Here is a 22,658-nt window from a genome sequence, read left to right on the forward strand (position 1 = left end):
GTAAAGTGACCGGTTAGTGATTATGATCTTAAGCATGGGGCTCTGGTACATAAGTTGGTGTAACCCCTTTATTCAACTCAATTTGCAGTTGTGGGGAATTGGATCGTAATCCACCCTACCAAGTTCAGCACTAGGTACCTCTGAACCAACAAACAAATAGGCTTATTATATTTTTTTATTTTTCTAAGCATGGGGCTCTGGTACATAAGTTGGTGTAACCCCTTTATTCAACCCAATTTGCAGTTGTGGGGGATTGGATCGTAATCCACCCTACCAAGTTCAGCACCAGGTACCTCTGAACCAACAAACAAATAGGCTTATTATATTTTTTTTATTTTTCTAAGCATGGGGCTATGGTACATAAGTTGGTGTAACCCCTTTATTCAACCCAATTTGCAGTTGTGGGGGATTGGATCGTAATCCACCCTACCAAGTTCAGCACCAGATACCTCTGAACCAACCAACAAATAGGCTTATATATATATATATATATATATATATATATATATATATATATATATATATATATATATATATATATATATATATATATATATATATATATATATATATATATATATATATATTTCTTCTGCATGTTTCGCATATGTCTTTATTTTGCTGGGTTAAATGACCGTGTGAGAGTCACCTAGCCCGGATTTTCATATGACTTGAGAACAAAGCAGGAATTTTTGTGATCATTCACTTATTTTCATCGGTCCCCTACGTAGAGCATGCTTAAGCCGGAGCTGACTGCAAGGATAAACTACTTAAGGACTTATTTGGAACAAAAATTGGGGCCACATCATATGGGGTATCGGGATCGACTCTTATAATCATGAAGCCTAAGGTGTTAAGACAATACCGATTTTTAGAAAAAGTTTTCCCATGTCTTTTACATCCCGTTATAAACCTGTCTTATAGCCTAAATATTCAAGATGTATTGTTTTCTTTGCTCAATTTTTTTTTGGTAAGGTTAAAGAAATGGGAGAAATACGGATACACTACACAGATGACTCGTCAGATACATGTTATTTTATTGAAAGGAAAAGCAAACAACTAAAACACATAAAACATACTAAAAATAAAGGAAAACGGTAAAAAGCGATAAAAATAAAGGAAAGCGATAAAAATAAAGGAAAGATAAAAAGCGATAAAAATCTCCTCCCACACTTAAATCGAACATTGTCCTCAATGTTTCGATATGAGATAGGGTAGGAGTAACCTGGGAGAGAGAGAGAGAGGACTAAGGGTGGGCACCGGTACCGTCACCATCACCGCCCTGGTCAGGATGCCTGGGTCGACGACGTCTGCTACGAGTACTAAGTCCTTCCTGCAGCTGCTGAGAGCGACCTAAGAGAGATCCTTGGGTGGCCTCGATAAGAGCGAAGTGACGCTCATTAGCCTGTCGATGGCGATGTTGCTCATTAGTGATTGCAAGTAAGGTCTCGGTGATAGTCCGATGTGCTTGCTCACTACGCTGCTGGGAAGCTACCATAAAACTCATTATCTGTCAGTTGTTGGTTTATGGTATTCAGGAGGGTGTCACGCCTTTCCTCACGAGCCAGGTGCTCGCGCCACATCTCCTCGATGATGTAGAAACCGGGAGTGGTACCTGCAAAAGGGTTAGAGGAAGAAGGTGCAGTGTGTGCAGGTGATGCAGCAGGAATATCATGAGCAGGTGACTGGTCGCGCCGGTCATACTCATCATCGGTCCCTTGCCCATCGTCCATAGGAACGTTAGGTGGCAAAGGACCGGTAAAGGGTGGAGCGTCAAGATCATACGTCCAGTTCCTTTCATGTCACACATCTGTACACTAAGAGCAAGGTAAAACAACACTGGGTATAGCTGCACCATGGATCATTAGGTGAAAACCACCTGCTCGTCGCACCTTGTATAATTTCACATCTTTCAAAAACTTTAAGTTAATGGTGCGGTGAGGGAGTGGTTCCAAGGTGGCTAACTCAGTGTTGAGATTTAACGCTCTAGCAATGGAAGTAATCAAACCACCAAAAGAGATGGTTCCTCCCTTTTTAAGAATGGCAGACATATGGGCCAACATAAAAGGAACAAGATTGATCCTGCGATTAGTGAGACAACCCTATAAAAACAGCAACTCACGAGCATTTACTTTGTTAGAATTCTCCCGGCCAAATATGGTACATGCCAAAAGGTATATAAAAATACGTATGGCCGGGTTATGAATATTAGAAGCCAAAATTCCTTCAAAGGAAGTGACATTCATATTAGATAACTTATTCCAAAAAGTAAATGCCTCGAGTGCCCATTCATCATCCAAGGGCGTCTCACAGATAGCACCCTCACCGTAAGGCATTCCTAGAAAACCCGCTAAAGCATCGGTAGTGTACTCGTATTCTACATTAAACATCCTAAAACAAACGGTACCTACCGTGCTAGTAGTGCCAGGGTAAGCATTGTAAATTAGGGAACTTAAAAATTCCCTAGTGAGCCTATCGTAGGTGGGTGATTTACTAGCAAAAATATCGTGTAATCCTAAATTATCAAGCATGTGGAAAACACTATGGTATATGCCTAAAGTGTACAAACAATCTTCGTCGACATACCTGGTAGCGAGGATCTCCCGAGTTTGCAATTTTTTCAAAATCTTGTTTTGTCGCTCACCGGGTTTTCCTCCATGAAGAATGATGTTGTTGAACTCCATTCCGGCCATTAATGGTGATTGTAGAGAAAAATGGGTATTTATAGAAAGGGAATGAAAATGGAGTTTTAGTGGGTTTTTGGTGGAGAAATGGAGAAGTGAAGTTTGGAAATGGTAATGACTTCTAGTCAAAATGAGAAAGTTGGGATTTTTTTATGAACTTTGGTGGAGTTGGGAGAAGAAGAAAATGAGTTTGGAGAGGTTGAAGAAGGTAAAAATGGTGAAAATGAGGATTCTGCCTGTTAAAGTTGCAGACTTCATGGCGCCCGCCATGAAGCTTATGGTGCCCGCCATGTCTTTGGACTTGGTTGGGCCGGATTTGGTCATTGCTACTTGGGCCTCAATCTTTTTGTCTTCATTTTTGTAGGGGGGGGGGGGTACACATAGGTTTCTATGAATGCTGTTTTTTTTATTTAACCTTGACAAAATAAAATAAAACGAAATAAAATAAAACAAAATAAAATAAAACAAAGTAAAATAAAACAAAATAAACTAAAACAAAACAAAATAACATAGTAAAGTGAAACAAAATAAAATAAAATGGACATAAAAACATATATATATATATATATATATATATATATATATATATATATATATATATATATATATATATATATATATATATATATATATATATATATATATATATATATATATATGAAGAGTCAATAATAATTCACGAGTCCAGAGATCTTAGGAAAGATAAATAAGCATAATGTCAAAGGGTACACATAGGTTTCTATGAATGCTGTTTTTTTATTTAACCTTGACAAAATAAAATAAAACGAAATAAAATAAAACAAAATAAAATAAAACAAAGTAAAATAAAACAAAATAAACTAAAACAAAACAAAATAACATAGTAAAGTGAAACAAAATAAAATAAAATGGACATAAAAACATAATAATATTAATATATATATAATATATATATATATATATATATATATATATATATATATATATATATATATATATATAAAAATATATATATATATATATATATATATATATATATATATATATATATATATATATGAAGAGTCAATAATAATTCACGAGTCCAGAGATCTTAGGAAAGATAAAGCAAGCATAATGTCAAAGGAAACAATAAAAATAAGCATGAATAATAAATAAAGGGAAAATAGGCAAATTCAAACGGTATTTCTCGCTTCATGATGGCATCAATGCTCAGGGTATGGTGGAGTCTGCTCGACTTCGTATCCTCGAAGCTCTGTGATTTGGCGTCGGAGGTCGGCGATCTCATCATTCAGTATATCAGTTTCAGTGTCATGTGAGGCAACTGATACTTGAACCTTCAAAGCAACGTCAGCAAGCTCCTGGCGAAGCTGGGCTATCTCCATGCAAAGCTTAACCAGTTCAGACTGCATGCTTGGAGTCTAGAGATTTGGATTGTTGGTGCGGACTTTGATTCTGATAGGTGCGATCTTCGGCTCGTCTACTGTCTCTCCCTGCCTTTCTATGGCGTAGGCCCAGTTGGCCTGATCAATAACACAAGTCACCTGAGGGTCAGGTAAAGTGAAGTAGTGAATAGTCTCACCCTCGATTAATAGCCTGTATTGATCTGGTTGGAAAGAAGATCTCCTCATGAGGCCACGGTCCAGACAGAAATCAATATCCATCAAGGTGTAGCTGCAGTAAGACGTCAGGTGAGATAGTCTTCTATCAGGTCCCAGGGCTGAGGCTATATGAGTCACCGTGCTTCCAACATGTATAGGGCTCGCAGCGAAGCGAGCATTAAGATATAGACTCTCGATTAGGAAAGCTTCACAATCTACTGGGCGTGATTGAGTAGTACAATACATGAAGAAGATCTCTTCAGCACTCACATGCGTATCAGGGTTACTCTTCCCCAAGAAGGTGTGGGCAATGATCACCTGGTAGTATCTGAAAGCAGGGTTGTGAATCTTGTTGGATATTTTGGTGGAAGGGTCAGGACTACCTCCACACGTAATGTCACTCCAAAATTTCTCGACGTCCCGGCTCAGAAAATAGCTTAAGGGGAGCTCAGATGAAGCATCATAGGCATTCTGAAATCCAAGCAAGTCACCGAAACGCTTGTGGTTGAAGGTGTATTTTGCCCCAAACAACCTGAAATTAATGTACCCACCATCACTGGCGTGACCAACGTAGGGCTCGTAAGTCAGCGAGCTCAGGAACTCCAAAGTCAGGTTCCTGTAAGTCACATGCATAACATCAGTGTATTCATCCCACTGCAACTGATTGCACAAATGCCTGCCACTGGGCTCAATGCCTAATGCCTCTATGCAGCTCGAGTCGGGATATCTGGTGGGCAGCATTGGTCGCTGGGAAAGCACGGCGTAGCGCTGCTCTTGAACTGGGTCACGAAAGATTACTGGCATAGTGTCGATATTCTCCATTCCTGAAAAGGTTAGATTAGAAAAAGAGGACACCTGAAATCGCAAATATCATAACTGTTAGTCTCCATATATATATATATATATATATATATATATATATATATATATATATATATATATATATATATATATATATATATATATATATATATATATATATATATATAACAAATAAAAATATAAATTGAAAATAGTAAAAGTAAAGGAAAAGAAATCATTGGTTGCCTCCCATGCAGCGCTTGTTTAACGTCGTTAGCTTGACGATTCGAACTTTATATGTTAGAGGTAGGAACTAGAGGGTCGATCAGAGTTTGGTCATGACATTCTGTGGGGATGTCACCTCCTTGGTATTGCTTCAGTCTTTGTCCATTTACCACAAACGGATTACAGGAGTTGTTCCGAATTTCAACTGCTCCAGATTTTAGGATTTTGGAAACCTCAAAGGGGCCTGTCCATCTCGAACGCATCTTACCTGGAAAAAGTCGCAATCTCGAATTGAAGAGGAGAACAGAGTCGCCTATATTAAATTCCTTTTTCACAATCCTTTTGTCGTGCCAAGCTTTGGTTCTCTCTTTGTATATAACGGCATTCTCGTAAGCGTTCTGGCGGAGTTCCTCCAATTTGTGAGTATCAAGGATTCGCTTCTTGCCAGATGTTAGGTAATCCAAATTCAGGGTCTTGATGGCCCAATATGCCTTGTGCTTTAGTTCAAAAGGTATGTGGCATGACTTCCCGTAGACCAACTGGTATGGTGTAGTTCCAATAGGGGTTTGGTAAGCAGTTCTGTAAGCCCACAGTGCTTCTGTTAGCTTTTCAGACCAATCTTTTCTGGATATTGATACAGTTTTCTCCAAGATTTTCTTAATCTCTCTGTTAGATACTTCCACTTGACCATTAGTCTAGGGGTGATATGGTGTTGCTACTCTGTGTTTTACTCCATATTTCATTAAGAGTTTATTAAATATCCTGGATATAAAATGTGATCCACCATCACTTATGACAAGTCATGGTACTCGAAATCTAGGAAAGATATTATTCTTGAGCATCTTGATGACTACTCTTATGTCGTTGATGGGTGCGGCTATAACTTCTATCCACTTGGACACATAGTCAACGACTACCAAAATGTACTTGTTTCCAAATGAAGTTGGAAAAGGTCCCATGAAATCAATACCCCAAACGTCAAATAGTTCTACTTCTTGGATGTTCTTCAAATGCATTTCGTCATGTCTTAAGATGTTTCCAGCGCGCTAGCACTGGTCACATTGGACAATATAAGTATGGACATCACGCCATAATGTTGGCCAATAAAGACCACCTTGAAGGATCTTAGCATATGTCTTGGATGTGCTTGGATGTGCTTGAATGTCCACCATAGGGTGAAGAGTGACAATGCTCTATGATGTTTCTAACTTCTTCTTACGGGACGCAACGTCGAAATATGTTATCAGTTCCTCTTTTGAAAAGGAGTGGTTCGTCCCAATAGAAGTGTCTTATATCTTTAAAGAATTTCTTCTTCTGTTGATAGTTGAGGTCAGGTGGTATGATATCAGCGGCTAGATAGTTCACAAAATCAGGGTACCATGGTACTCTGCTAATTTCTGAAATCGTCCCAAAGTTGTCTCTATCAGGTCCAAGGGGAGCGGTATCTATCTTAGCTATCAGTCTGCCATAGGTGAAATCATCATTTATAGGTAAATGGTCTGGCTTTAAATGCTCTAATCTGGAAAGATGGTCAGCAACCACGTTTTCTGTTCCTTTTTTGTCTCTAATATCTAAGTCGAATTCTTGTAGCAAAAGGATCCACCTGAGTAATCTAGGTTTTGCATCCTTTTTTCTTAGAAGGTAACGGATAGCTGCATGGTATGTACAGACTATAATCTTAGATCCTACAAGATAAGACCTAAATTTATCGATTGCGAAAACTACAGCTAGGAGTTCCTTCTCTGTTGTTGTATAATTTAATTGAGCGGCATCTAGGGTTCTACTAGCGTAATATATTACGTGTAGTTTCTTATCTTTTCTTTATCCTAAAACAGCTCCTATAGCGAAATCGCTAGCATCACACATTATTTCGAAGGGTTTAGTCCAATCTGGAGTTTGTAGAATGGGTGCTGAAATTAATGCTTGTTTTAAACGGTTAAAGGCTTCGATACATTTTTCATCGAAAATGAATTCAATGTCTTTCGTCAGAAGGCTGGCCAGGGGTTTTGTTATTTTAGAGAAGTCTTTTATGAAGCGTCGGTAGAAACCGGCGTGTCCAAGGAAACTATGGACTTCTCTAACTGACTTAGGAGGGTTAAGGTTTTCTACAACTTCTATCTTTGCTTTATCGACCTCAATGCCTCTTTTAGATATTATATGTCCTAACACTATGCCTTCTTTAACCATAAAGTGGCACTTCTCCCAGTTTAACACAAGGTTAACTTCTACGCATCTCTCTAGGATTTTCTCAAGGTTAATGAGACAATCTTCAAAGTCTAACCCACACACCGAGAAGTTGTCCATGAATACTTCCATAATTCCGTTGAGATAATCTGCGAAGATTGACATCATACAACGTTGGAAAGTAGTCGGCGCATTGATTGGGAAAATAACAAGTGTACTATTTTGCCTTTTAGAGTAATAATGGCGAAATTCCCCGAATGTCGATCTCAAGGACTGCAAGTTAATATTGAGTTTAAATTATCATTCAATTAAACAAAAAGTATTAATTTGGTTTTTAGGAATAAAAATGTAGTAATAAAAGTAAAGGTAAAGAAAGATGAAAATAATGGTTTATAGAGGAAAAGGAACAATGTAACGGAAGGTGTGTGATTTATCCCTATAACAACTCTGAGTCACTTTTGCATCAACAAATATCAATTACTACTAGTTCTCAAGGGTATTTTCTCCCAAGTCCTTGGTGAGAAAACCTTTAATCAATCTACCCTAACTCCTACGTCCATAGTCAATTAGGGTGAAGTTAAGCTGTATAATATCAAGAATACTCTAGTTTATACAGGGTATCCCTACTCCTAGGTGATATCTACTGTAGAGTAACCTTATGAAAACCTTATCAATGGCGGTCTAGCCTAATTGATAACCACAAATCAATCTCAATTGGTCCGAAAGAGAAAGCAATAAACACATCAAAAGGTTACCGTAAAAATAATATTATAAATGCAAATGTAAACTCAAATTCATTACAATTCTAAATCAGGGACACCCCCTAGCATTGGGGGTTTAGCTACTCATATTGTTTAAAACAATTTCAAGATAAAAATTACACATTACAAGTAATCAGATGACTTTGATCTTCAATCGCTCCCGCTCATGAACACCTTTAGCTCTCTGAATGCCTTGATCTTTGTAATCCTTGATTGCTTCACAATATTGTGTTTAGCCGTATTCCAAGATGAGTTTTCCTTTGGCAGAAGACCTTCTTTTATAGTGAAAATTCCCAGCAGCAGTTGGACAGGTCCAAAGATATCTCTAAAAAACCCGATGAACAAAAAGCCCGAGAAAACTGGATTTTTGGGCTTGGGCTGACATGGCCCGTGTCAGCTGACACGAGTGGCCGTGTCAGCCTACTGTTCTGGCTGACACGCCCCTGGCAGGGGGTGACACGGTTGAGGATGCTTCCTGACACGGGTGGTCGTGTCAGGCTATTGTTTTTCTTCACATGTCTTCCCTTGCCTGACACGGCCCGTGTCAGGTGACACGGGTGGCCGTGCCAGGCCTCCTGTACGGGGGTTTTCTTCTCCTTTGCTTGCCGGAATCTCTGATCCGCTGTCGCACGCGGATCAAAACGAGTAGTTTTTCAAAAATGTAGTTTAACGACAAATTGACTCAAATATCGTTCTCAAGGATTCTTGTTTAATTAATCTACCGATAAAACAAAAAGGGGGGAGGGGGTTGGTAGGTTTAGATTTGAAAAAGTGATTTTTAAAAGTGATTATAAAATAAGCTGACACGAACCAACCTACTGCGTCATCTTCCGACTTATCATTGATTCTTATAAAATTCCAAATCCCTAACGGGTCTGCTCCTATTCGATTATAATTACCGTTAACAAGCGTAAAGGAAATTATGCGAGTAATATTTCCAAATTCCGAATTAAGCAAACGGATTAAAAACTATTGCGAATTAAGCAGACATAACTTGATCGTTCGTGATAAAATAAAAGCTATGTTAACACGAAATTGATTCGGGATCATCATTCATCAATCGAATTTAAGGATTCTATCCTATAACAACAATTAGATTAAGCAAATAATTGGAATTATAAGAAGAATTCAAAGGAAACAAATTGGAATTAATAAAAACCTCAAAGCGGATTCTGAATTACAACAGGTTGATTCAAAAGGGATTAGTTCTCCATAGTCATCTTGCTAGCTCTCAAAAAATCGTACATGAACAGAAAAACGTCCCCCTGTTTTTGGCTGCCTAACCTAGGTAAAAACACCCAAACCCGTTTCACAACTCAACCGGGTCAAATGTACGATCCAGGCCCAATACAACTAACCCAAACAAAATATAAAAATAATGCAGCAGCTTCAACGAAATTTCTGGCCCTGCTATAGTCTGATTCAGCTCTCGACTTCTGAACAAAAGTTGTAGATCTTTTTCTTAGCTTTCCATCAAATGGTAGCACGTCTCAATCCGATACTCCTAGCTCAAGATATGATTTTTCTCGCGAAAGATGCTAATGCTGAAAATTAAATACGAAAATTAAATACGAAAATTAAATAAGTGCAAAAATAAAATAAATTATGAAAACACATTAAAACATAAAAATAATCAAAGCAAACCGAAGAAATGCTTAAGTACAAACATGGAAGAACGTGCATCAAAATGCACTGATCAATCTTGCACTGTCTCGTTCTGAGTTCTCTGGTTCTTCTACCTGGACCTGTTGGAGAAAAACACAGCTATCCCACCCATAAAATCACGAAAATAAAAAGTAAAACATAAAAAAGATTAAAAATGCTTAAATAAAATGACGGAAGTAAAACTAACTCGAAATGTACCATAAATGCTTGCACAGTGTGTCAAATGCCTCTTGTTTCGAGTCGGATCAGTAATGAAAACTCAATGTAAATGGTGACTGATCACAACCCCAAATTTAGCTCATTGCTTGTCCCAAGTAATGTTTCAGACACATTGTCACTCCCCAGAATTCTTCATGTTTTCCACCACTGCTGAGATAATTCCCTAACGTCTTCCCTTTTCCTTCCACAAGTCCTGCCTTTCTTTGTAAGTCTTTATTCACACCTTCACTTCAAAGCATCGTTTTACCTGTCAGCTTATATCACATTCTCACCAATTCTCTCGGAGTAAGCTGTTTACACTCATAATTCAAAGTATGCAATATCACTCACAAGTTTGAATAGTCTCTCTTTTCCTATCACCTAGACACAACACACACACTTTTGAGGTCTTTCAGGTTGTAGCTTGGCTTGGGTTAGGGTATGGATTATTAAAATGGAAAACAAGTGGCTTTTGGTTCAGAGTCGATGTTACATCCTGTGTTTGTTTCTTTTATTTCCTCGGTTTTCTTTTCTTGTTTTTTCTTTACCGAATGCCCTTTTTCCGTGCTTCTTTTTGAATCTTCGAGTTATCATTTTTCTTTTTTTCTTTTTTCTTTCTTTCTCTCGATTCATCAATTTTTTCTTTTTCTTTTTTGGGAGCCTTTGGGGTTTTTTTCCTCAAACTTAGCTTTTCAAGACATTTTTGAATGTATTATCATGACTCTGAACAGGGTGAGGAAGTGTTTTGGCTAATTTATGGTGTTTAACAAAAAATGGATATAGGCTCAAATGGGGTTAACGAGGGATATAATTATTCGGGATGGCTAGAAAGGCTCGGGGTTAATTTCAAACAACGTGCCTCAGTGTGTGTATCATGCAGTGACAGTCCTAGAGGGTCTACGCAAATTTAGAGTGATAAAGACAAACCTGAATGGCGCTCATGATGATCAATGTGTATGGCTTTTTATGACTCACTTTGTTTGGTTCAACTTTGACAGGATCCACAGTACTCATTAATTTGGTGCGATTTCTTCCTTACTTCGGAATGTACAAGATACTCGTGTCGGTTAAGCTGTATACGTTGCATTCATTTTTTACTTTCAGTAGTATTACTTCCTAGGGAGATCCTTCACAACAAGCCATGGTGAGTGGCGTGATCCTTTCATCGACTCTCAATCGTGATCATTACTATTTCCAACCTGTCAACACAGACTTGACACACTCGCAACATAATGTACCTTCAACAGACAAATCAAATCTAGAATACAACAGTAAAATAACATAATAACCAAATACTAAGAATAAAATACTAATAAAAGACATAAAATCTCCCCCACACTTGAACTCAACATTGTCCACAATGTTTTTGAACAAGAGCGGAGGAGGGCACTCACAGGGTCCTACTGAGGAGGTGGTTGCGAGAAATGCAACATCAACAATCGCATCATGTTGCTCATCTCATCCAACATCGCTCCCTAACAGGCTTGCTCGATGCCTTGCCATTGTTGTTCCGTTCTCAAGTCACCTATCTCGGTTTGTACCCAGCTCCATTGGTCAGTTGACCAAGATGATGAACCTGCCACCTTTTGGGTGGGTTCCTGATGCGGTGGGACAAACTGCTCAGGAGGTGCTTGAGGATCTTCTTCTTCTATTTCCGTGCCTTCCACCTGGTCATCCATAAATTTCTCTCCTGCAGTAAAATAGTCAGTTTCGTGGCCTTCATCCGTATCGGGGTTGGCGCTCACATACAACCAATTAGCACAGTCAATAATAGTAACTTTGTCCAGATCCGGAAGAGTGATGATAAACCTCTTATGGATAAGTACAGAATAGTAAGTAGGGGCAACAACAAGCATACCTTGTGAGATTAGAGCAGACACGTCAATTTTTGTGTTACCTGCGATTGGCGTGTCTTCGAGTAAAACAACTTGATACCCGAAATGCTCAGCGATTTGGGTGATCATTCCCCCTACGGATATGCCTCTGGAGTTTTCTCGGCCGACTCTGCCCAGATAATCTGCTACGAAGGCATCTACATTGATGGCTTTGGTTTGAGCCATCGAGTACATAAAGAATAGCTCTCTCTGAGTAGCTACCCCTGTGCTATCGCCTCTTCCAAACAGGGTATAGGCTAAACCCTTCTGAGCGTACCTGAAACATGGATTCTGGATGCCCGAGGCTTCCGCACCTTTGGAGGAGTAATCCGTCCTCCCAGTGATGGCAATCCATAAATCCTTAGGTGAGAACCCGTCTGGGACCGCTCCTGGTCCGTTTAGAGGGAGTCGGAGTATTGCAGCTAACTCCTCAACAGACAACTCATGATAATTATTAAATAACCGGAAACATAAGGTGCCGAAATAATACCTGGTCGTGTCAATCCACCTTTTTTCCAGCTGGAATTCCAACTTGCTGAGGGATTCGAGAGTAATGCGCTCGTATGTTGGCGCTTCCAAACTCATGAACTCGAGCATTCCCAAAATATGGAACATTCGGTATACCTCCATCTTCAGCCCCAGGGCATTCAGAGTATGCTCACACATATACCTTGTCGGCATGAGTTTGCGCTTCCGGTGAATTTGGTATCTCTGTTCTTGTTCCGGATTGTCAAACACGATGTTGTATGGATTTGGATTCCGACTCGCGCGCTTTCGTGACTTTGCCATTTCCGCGAGTTGTTGCTTTCCGGTGAGGCTTCTCTGCGAGGGCATTTTGGACCTGTAAAAAATAGAAATTATTTGAACTTTTGAGTTAGGAAATTCTGAAACCATGGTTAGGACCGGGACGGCGAGTGGAGTGATATTTGTGAAGGGTGTTTTGGCGATAGGTGAGTGGAAATGGGGTTATGGAAGGTTTTATGTGGCGAGGTCTATGAGTTTTAATGGAATTTGAAAGAGTGTGAGAGAAAGAGATGAAGAATGATGAGAGAGAATAATAAGGTGAAGGAGGAAAATCTGATAATGATAAGGTTAATGGGGAAAAGGTGTGGTTAATGGTGGATTAAGTGGGTGGGTCCCACGAAAATTCAAATTTTTCAAAAAAAATTAAAAAAATTCGCCTGCCTGACACGGCCGTGTCAGGCTACTGGATTCCCAAAGTTTGGCATTTTCCTTTAGTGCTCCTGACACGGGCCGTGTCGGCTGACACGGCTGCCCATGTCGGCTGACACGGCAGCCCGTGTCAGGCTACTATTTAATAAATCAAAAACTTATGTTTCTTTCAGTGCTCCTGACACGGGTGGCCGTGTCAGACCACTGTTTTCCCATTTTCTTGTTTGCTTTTCCCTCTCCTGACACGACCCATGTCAGTTGACACGGGTCACCATGTCAAGTTGTCCTTTTGATCGTTTTTGGTTTTCTCGTTGGGTCAACTACTGGTTCCTCGGGCTATGTGATGTTCCCTCCTTGTAGAGCTCCTGTATAAACCTATAGACACACAAAACTGATTAGAAATAAAAGGCCTGGGTTGCCTCACTCGAAGCGCTTCGTTTAATGTCGCATGGCTCGACGGTTCTCCGTCTGCTTAGGTGAGACAGACTTTTTCGATTGGACCACCCTCCTGGTCTTGTATGTATGGTTTAACTCTCTTCCCATTCACCTTGAACGTGCCTCCGTTTGTTGGATTTCTTAGTTCAACGGCTCCATGCGCAAATACTTTCTGTACCTCAAAGGGTCCCGACCATCGTGACCTTAGTTTCCCTGGGAAGAGCTTCAACCTTGAGTTAAATAATAACACAAGTTGTCCTTCCTGAAGGTCTTTCTTCTGAATGCACCTGTCATGCCAGGTTTTGGTTTGCTCTTTGTATATCTTGGCATTCTCATGTGCTCGATTTCTGAATTCTTCCAGCTCTTGTAATTGGAGGATCCGAGATTTACCCGCTTTGGAAAGATCATAGTTGAGGAATTTGGTAGCCCAAAATGCCCTATGCTCAAGTTCGAGTGGTAGGTGACAAGCTTTACCATATACTAACTGATATGGGAACATACCTATTGGTGTTTTGAGTGGTAGCTGCGTCGTCGAGCTTGATTGACCAATCTTTTCGTGAGGCACTGATGGTCTTTTCTAGGATTTGCTTGATTTGCCGATTGGATACCTCAACCTGTCCACTAGTCTGGGGGTGGTATGGTATGGCGATTCTATGCTTGACATTGTATTTCCGCAGTAGGTTCTCCATCAACTTATTTAGGAAGTGGGTACCTTCGTCACTAATCAGTGCTCTTGGTACCCCAAACCGCACGAAGATACAATTCTTGAGGAAATTTGTTACCACCTTTGCATCATTCGTGGGCAGTGCAACTGCTTCCACCCATTTTGACACATAGTCAACCACAACCAGAATGTATTTCTTTCCAAAGGGAGGTGGGAAGGGTCCCATAAAATCTATCCCCCACACATCGTACAGTTCGACCTCTAACATGGCATTCTGAGGCATCTGATTTCTTTTGGATATGTTGCCTGTTCTCTGACATCTGTCGCACTCTTTTACCACTACTTGTGCATCTTTGAACAGTGTAGGCCAGTACAATCCAGACTGGAGGACTTTGGTTGCGGTTCTGTCTCCGCTAAAATGTGCTCCATATTCTGAGTTATGACAGGCTTTTAAGATGTCCCTCTTCTCTTCCTCTGGAACACATCTCCTGACTAGGCCATCTAATCCCTTTTTGTAAAGGAATGGATCGTCCCAAACATAGAACCTGCAATCATGCAAAAACGTTTTTTGTAACACCCTTCTAAAATACCCCCAATTATTTAATTAAATCATAAACATATATCAGAGTAATTATACAGTTAAGGGTGTGACACAATCATTCGCACCATGTTCCAATATAACTGTCACGCTCTTTATTAAATCAATTAAACATTCGCATAAATCGCAGCGGATATAAATCAAATCAATCAAAACATGTAACATACTACATGTAAACTGGTTCCACAAGCATTAACAACATAATTCAAAGGTTCCCTCCCGATGTTACATCTATCAGAGCATGACCCACTAAAGGAGACTACACTAGACTCCAAGCATTCGCTTCTACTCAACTCATTTCTCGTTACCTGAAAAATAGTCGTAAGGGTGAGTTCCTCAATCAATATAATAAGCATTATAAAACATTATGTAATGCTAAGTAATTTCAACACACTTCATCACCCTAATCCAAACATACATTCAGTAACAGCACCATCAATTCAACATAATACTCAACACCAACACAAACACACGTATAATATTGGAATACATCCATTCATATTATACGCCATACATATATTATGCAATGAGACTCCATGCATGCGGTACCGACTATTTGTGAACATATAGTTCAACCTCACCGTCCAAATCCAGGCACGGCTACCAAGCTCACTAGTCCCACTCATTTGAGACATAGTGACTCACTCACTAATTCCTCACCATGGGAATTAGCTACCACCCCAAATGGGCCATGCTATGCACGCTAATCACCTAGCATGCAAACATCAACAACAATCAAAATGATTTACTCACTAATTCCTCACCATGGGAATTAGCTACCACCCCAAATGGGCCACAATATGCATGCTAATCACCTAGCAATGCAACAACAACAACAACTCAAGAATAGACGTATGCTCACACTCTAAGCCATAAAACAGTCTATTCACAAATGCATACATAACTGATACATTCACAGCAGCATGCATACCATCACACATCATCAACACATTTTATCACAAAAGCATATCATATCATGCCGCATAATCAAACACAGTATTAGCACACTCTACTAATACCTATACTACTCAAGACAACGGGAATTGATCCCCACTACGTCATACATCAGCTAAGTTACAGCACTCAGCCTAAACAACCAAAAACTGCACAACAACTGTTCAGGGAAACCACAAGTCTGCCCATACGCGTATCGCCTATGTCCATACGCGTATGGCGCATTCCCTCGCCCAACCCATACGCGTATCGCCCACGCCCATACGCGTATGCTACGCGTACCACATCCTCATACGCGTACCAACAGAGACGAATCTACGTTCAAAATATCATCTTTTTCACTCATACGCGTAATGCCTTAACCATACGCGTACCAGCCCTCTCATACGCGTATTGCCTAGTGCCATACGCGTATGACCAGAGCCAGAAATTCCAGATCTGCAATGGCTTTCTCTGCTACGAGATCTATCCAATTCCAACCTTCTACAGTCCAATTTTCATACATGTTCATTCGTTTTATCAATTACAGATCATACACATTCGGCTTCCCAAATCGCTAACCTTACTACCTCTAATTCCTACGAGTTTTCGTCAATTATCATCCAAATTCGTTCATCAAATATTTCACAATTTCAGCATGCATCATTCAAATCAGAGTCAAAATCCATGGTTTCTTACTACCCATCACATATTATCCCATAATACCCATTAATCGATGATAAACCCCCCTTACCTGAGTTAATCCGGCAGTCTCTGAGCTCCAAGCTTTCCCTTCCTTTAACCTTCGTTCTTTGGCTTTTTGCCCTTTTCCCTTTTCTGCCTCTTTTCCCCTTTCACGTGAAAATAACCTTTTTACCAAAAATGGGATTTTTCTAAATTCCAACTTATATATTTTCCAATAATTATTATTCCAATAATAATAATAATAATGATCCAATAATAAAATAACCCAATTATTTGATTAAATTAATAATATACTATTAACTTAATTTAAATAATTATTTTATTTTATTGGGGTGTTACATTTTTCATCTGTTGGAGTCAAAGTCATCAGGTATCAGTCGACCTACCACAAAGTCCGCGTAATCGGAGAACCATGGAATATGTGTAACGGCTAGAATATGTTCGTCTGTGAACTCATCTCTGATAGGGTGTGTTTCTTCTGTTTCTTGAATCGGAGTCATCCGAGACAAGTGATCAGCAACAGTGTTTTCACTACCCTTTTTGTCTCTAATTTCCAGGTTGAATTCTCGTAGTAGGAGGATCCATCGCAGCAGCCTTGGCTTCGATTCCTGTTTTGCAAAAAGATATTTTAAAGCAGCATGGTCAATATATACAATTACCTTTGATCCCAGCAGATAGGATCTGAACTTATCAAACGCGTATACCACCGCTAGGAGTTCTTTTTCTGTGGTTGCATAGTTCATTTAAGCAGGGTTTAGTATGTGGCTTGCATAATCGATCACATACAAGAGCTTCTCCTTGCGTTGCCCTAGTACTGCCCCTACTGCGTTATCACTCGCATCACACATTATCTCAAAAGGAAGAGACCAATTTGGGGCAATAACTATGGGGGTTGACACCAGCTCCTTCTTCAAGGCCTCGAAGGCTTGCTTACATTCCTTGTCAAATAAGAACGGGGTATCTTTTACCAGCAGACTAGTCAACGGTTTGACAATCTTGGAGAAATCTTTTATGAACCTGCGGTAGAAACCTGCATGTCCCAAGAAGCTTCAAATGCCTTTTTCATTTACCGGTGGTGGTAAATTTGCTATTACCTCCACTTTTGCTATGTCCACTTCGATACCTTTGTTGGAGATCTTGTGTCCCAAGACTATTCCTTCCCGGACCATGAAGTGACATTTTTCCCAATTCAGGATCAAATTTGTTTGATAGCATCTTTCTAACACAAGTGACAAGTTAGTCAAACAATTATCAAATGAAGAACCGAATACTGAAAAGTCATCCATAAATACTTCCATATGCTTTTCGAGCATGTCAGCAAAGATTGAAGTCATACACCTTTGAAAGGTGGTCGGTGCGTTGCACAATTCAAATGGCATTCTTCTATAAGCAAAAATACCATAGGGGCATGTGAATGCAGTCTTCTCTTGGTCTTCAGGGGCAACTGCAATCTGGTTGTACCCCGAGTAACCGTCTAGGAAACAATAGTAATCGTGTCTGGCTAACCTTTCTAGCATTTGATCAATGAATGGTAACGGGAAGTGATCCTTCCTTGTTGCCACGTTTAGTCTTCTGTAATCGATGCACACTCTACAACCTGCAACAGTTCGGGTTGGAATCAACTCATTCTTTTCATTTTTTATTACCGTCGTGCCCCCTTTTTTTGGTACCACGTGCCCCCTTGACAGGAGGTGGTATTGCTTCTTCATCTTGGTTTTTTGTTTCCTTGATTTCTAAATCCACCTCTATCAATCCATCTTTTTCTATATCATTCTCCTCTGTTGACTTTCCACTTCGGGTTGTGACAGCGTTAACAGTGTTATGTTCCCGCGGATTTATCACCGTACCACTAGATAGGGTACCCGGGGCTTGAGAGTTTGAAGCTAACTGTTGTGCTATCTGTCCCATTTGTACTTCAAGATTTTTAATGGAGGTTGTGGTGTTTTTCTGATTAGTCCTTGTTTCTTCTTGAAACTGTATGTTGTGGGCTGCTAACTTTTCAATGGCAATTTCCCATTCAGCCTTTTTAGGTGCCTGTTGTTGTTGTTGTTGTTGATACTGAGTCTGATATTGCCCTGTACCTTGTTGCAGAACAGTCCCTCTCTGATATTTCCAGGAGAAGTTTGGATGATTCTTCCAACCTGGGTTGTAAGTGTTAGAATATGGATTGTTCTTCTTCAAGAATTTGATCTCTTTAATTTGTTGGGGAGTGGCAAAGCAATAGACCGTGTGATGAGGTCCATTATAGATTTCACAAGTGCTCGCCTGAGCTGGTTGAACCTGCGCTATCTGTTGAGTACCTATATTCATCGCTTTCAGCTTTTTGTCTACTTCGGCAGCAACTGTGTCTTTCAGACGGATTTTATTTGTCTCTAGTTTTAGATCAATCACCCCATCTGGCTGACTGGTACACCTGTCGTATAGCTCTAGATGCTCATTGGCAGCTATTGCATCAATAATCCTTTTGATACTAGTGGCTGTTGAGAAATTTGTTGAGCCACCGGCTGCTGTATCAATCAACTGTTTTGTTTTTATTTTCAGCCCATTAACGAACATCTGCATTTGTTCGGTCTGATCCATATTATGAGTTGGACACGCTACTAAGATCCTTTTGAATCTTTTGTAAGTGTCTCCCAATGATTCACCATCCTTCTGTTTGAAATTAAGGATTTCATACCTTTTTCTCAGGAATACAGATGCTGGAAAGTACTAATTTAAGAATGCAGTTTCCGTCTCCTCCTAGGATGTGATACTTCCGGCAGGAAGAGAATATAACCATTCTTCCGCATCTTCAGCTAAAGTGAACGGGAACATTCGTAATTTTTTTGCTTCATCAGTATGACCATCAATTTTTAGGGTGGTGCTCATGGTCAGAAATCTTTGCAGGTGTTTGTTGGCATCTTCATTAACCTTTTCGGTGAAAGGTTTTCTTTCCAATTGATTGATCGTGCTAGGATGTAGTTGAAAATTTGTCACATTCACCGGTTGGTTGACAATGGTCAGTCGACCACCCGGTGCATTTGCACCTCCATAGTCACCTAGGAGTCTTTCCGGAGGTGGAGAGGGTGGAATTGGAGGAACTTCAGCCATTGGTTCCTTGACTTCTGAACGATCAGAGGTACTTTCTTCTGTAGAATCCACTCTTTGTTCTCTGCGTCTTCGGTGAAGGGTTCTCTCGATCTCCGTGTCAAAAAGAAATTCAGCTGAGGGTTCTCCTCGCATACACAAATTAGTAAATTATAAATGACAGAAAAATAATTTTATTGCAGAGCAACAAAATTTTAATTGAAATTAAAATTAAACTGTATATTTTTGGCAGTCCCTGGCAACAGTGCCAAAAACTTGATCGGGAAAATAGCAAGTGTACTATTTTGCCTTTTATAGTAATAATGGGGAAATTCCCCGAATGTCGATCTCAAGGACTGCAAGTTAATATTGAGTTTAAATTATCATTCAATTAAACAAAAAGTATTAATTTGGTTTTTAGGAATAAAAATGTAGTAATAAAAAAAAGGTAAAGAAAGATGAAAATAAGGGTTTATAGAGAAAAAGGAACAATGTCAGGGAAGGTGTGTGATTTATCCCTGTAACAACTCTGAGTCACTTTTGCATCAACAAATATCAATTACTACCAGTTCTCAAGGGTATTTTCTCCCAAGTCCTTGGTGAGAAAACCTTTAATCAATCTACCCTAACTCCTATGTCCATAGTGAATTAGGGTGAAGTTAAGCTGTATAATATCAAGAATACTCTAGTTCATACAGGGTATCCCTAGTCCTAGGTGATATCTATTGTAGAGTAACCTTATGAAAACCATATCAATGGCGGTCCAGCCTAATTGATAACCATAAATCAATCTCAATTGGTTCAAAAGAGAAAGCAATAAACACATCAAAAGGTTACCGTAAAAAAAATATTATAAATGCAAATGTAAACTCACATTCATTACAATTCTAAATCAGGGACACCCCCTAGCATTGGGGGGTTTAGCTACTCATATTGTTTAAAACAAATTCAAGATAAAAATTACACATTACAAGTAATCGGATGACTTTGATCTTCAATCGCTCCCGCTCATGAACACCTTCAGCTCTCTGAATGCCTTGATCTCTGTAATCCTTGATTGCTTCACAATACTGTGTTTTGCCGTATTCCAAGATGATTTTTCTTTTGGCAGAAGACCTTCTTTTATAGTGAAAATTCCCAGCAGCAGTTGGACAGGTCCAAAGATATCTCTAAAAAAAACCCGACGAACAAAAAGCCCGAGAAAACTCGATTTTTGGGCTTGGGCTGACACGGCCCGTGTCAGCTGACACGGGTGGCCGTGTCAGCCTACTATTCTGGCTGACACGCCCCTGGCAGGGGGTGACACGGTTGAGGATGCTGCCTGACACGGCCCGTGTCAACTGACACGGGTGGCCGTGTCTGGCTACTGTTTTTCTTCACATGTCTTCCCTTCTTGACACGGCCCGTGTCAGGTGATACGGGTGGCCGTGTCAGGCCTCCTGTACTGGGGTTTTCTGCTCCTTTGCTTGCCGGAATCTCGCACTGTCTCATTCTGAGTTCTCTAGTTCTTCTACATGGAACTGTTGGACAAAAACACAGCTATCCCACACATAAAATCACGAAAATAAAAAGTAAAACATAACAAAGATTAAAAATTCTTAAATAAAATAATAGAAGTAAAACTAACTCAAAATGTACCATAAATGCTTGCATAGTGTGTCAAATGCCTTTGTTTCAAGTCGGATAAGTAATGAAAACTCAATGTAAATGGTGACTGATCACGCATTACAGATTCCAAACGGCATTCGTATGTAAGCAAACGTTCCGTAAGGACAGGTAAAGGTTGTTTTCTCTTGATCCTCGGGGTGTATGGGTATTTGGAAAAATCCAGAATATCCATCAAGATAACAAAAGTAAGAGTGTCTGGAAAGACGCTCAAGCATTTGATCTATGAATGGAAGGGGGAAATGGTTTTTCCTAGTTGCCTTATTGAGCTTCCTATAATCTATGCACATACGCCATCCGCCTTCTATGCGTTTAGCGACATGCTCGCCCTTCTCGTTATGCACGACTCTGATGCCTCCCTTTTTGGGTACCACATGTACATGACTTACCCATTTACTATCATAGATCTGATAGATTATACCAGCCTCCAGCAATTTAAGGACTTCCTTCTTCACCACCTCGCTCATTACAGGGTTGATTCGTCTCTGATGTTCTCTAGAAGGTTTTGAATCCTTCTCTAGTGAGATCCTGTTCATACACACGGATGGGTTTATACCTTTTAAGTCAGAGAGGCAGAGGGGTATCTTCTTAAATCATTCAAGAGTCGATTCGTCTCGGCTTGGTTTAAGGTGGCACTGACTATTACTGGGCGGTTCATTTCTTCATCCAAAAACTCATATCTTAGGTTTTTGGGTAGTTCCTTAAGTTCTTGAGCTGGTTTTTGAGAATTCGGTGAAGGGTCTGGAGTGAGATCCAGACATTCGTTAGTGTGAGGTTTCGTTTCCTCTAGCTCGTCATCCTTTTCATTCGGGTTTGAAAATGGTTCGATCTCGGGTTCTCCTCAATCAAATTCTCTTATGCACTCATCTATGATATCGATCGCATAACATGCGTCTCCTATAATTGGTGCCATCAGGAATTTCAAAAGAATGAACTCGATCTTTTCATCCCCTACTTCGAAGGTTAATTTCCCTCTTTTAACATCTATTATAGCTCCAGCTGTTGATAAGAATGGTCTACCTAAAAGGATAGCGAAATCTTTGTCTTCTTTGATATCCATGACCACAAAGTCTGTTGGGATATAAAGTTGACCGATCCTAATTGGGATGTCTTCTAAAATGCCTACAGGATACTTAACAGACCTATCGGCTAATTGGAGGGACATCTTAGTTGGTTGTAATTCTCCTAAGTTTAACCTTTTACATACAGCTAAGGGCATTAAACTCACATTAGTGCCTAAGTCTAGGAAAGCTTTGTCGATCACATGACTCCCTAAAATGCAAGGTATAGAAAAATACCAGGGTCTTTCTCCTTCTTAGCGAGTTTATCCTCGGAAATAAAGTTGCATTCCAAGGGTTTTGGGTCGTCAAGCCTACGTTTGTTGGTTAAGATGTCTTTGAGAAATTTGGCGTAAGACGGAATTTGGGTGATAGCTTCGGTGAAAGGA

The sequence above is a fragment of the Lathyrus oleraceus genome, chromosome 7, assembly GCF_024323335.1.
Source record: "Lathyrus oleraceus cultivar Zhongwan6 chromosome 7, CAAS_Psat_ZW6_1.0, whole genome shotgun sequence".
NCBI lineage: Eukaryota > Viridiplantae > Streptophyta > Magnoliopsida > Fabales > Fabaceae > Lathyrus > Lathyrus oleraceus.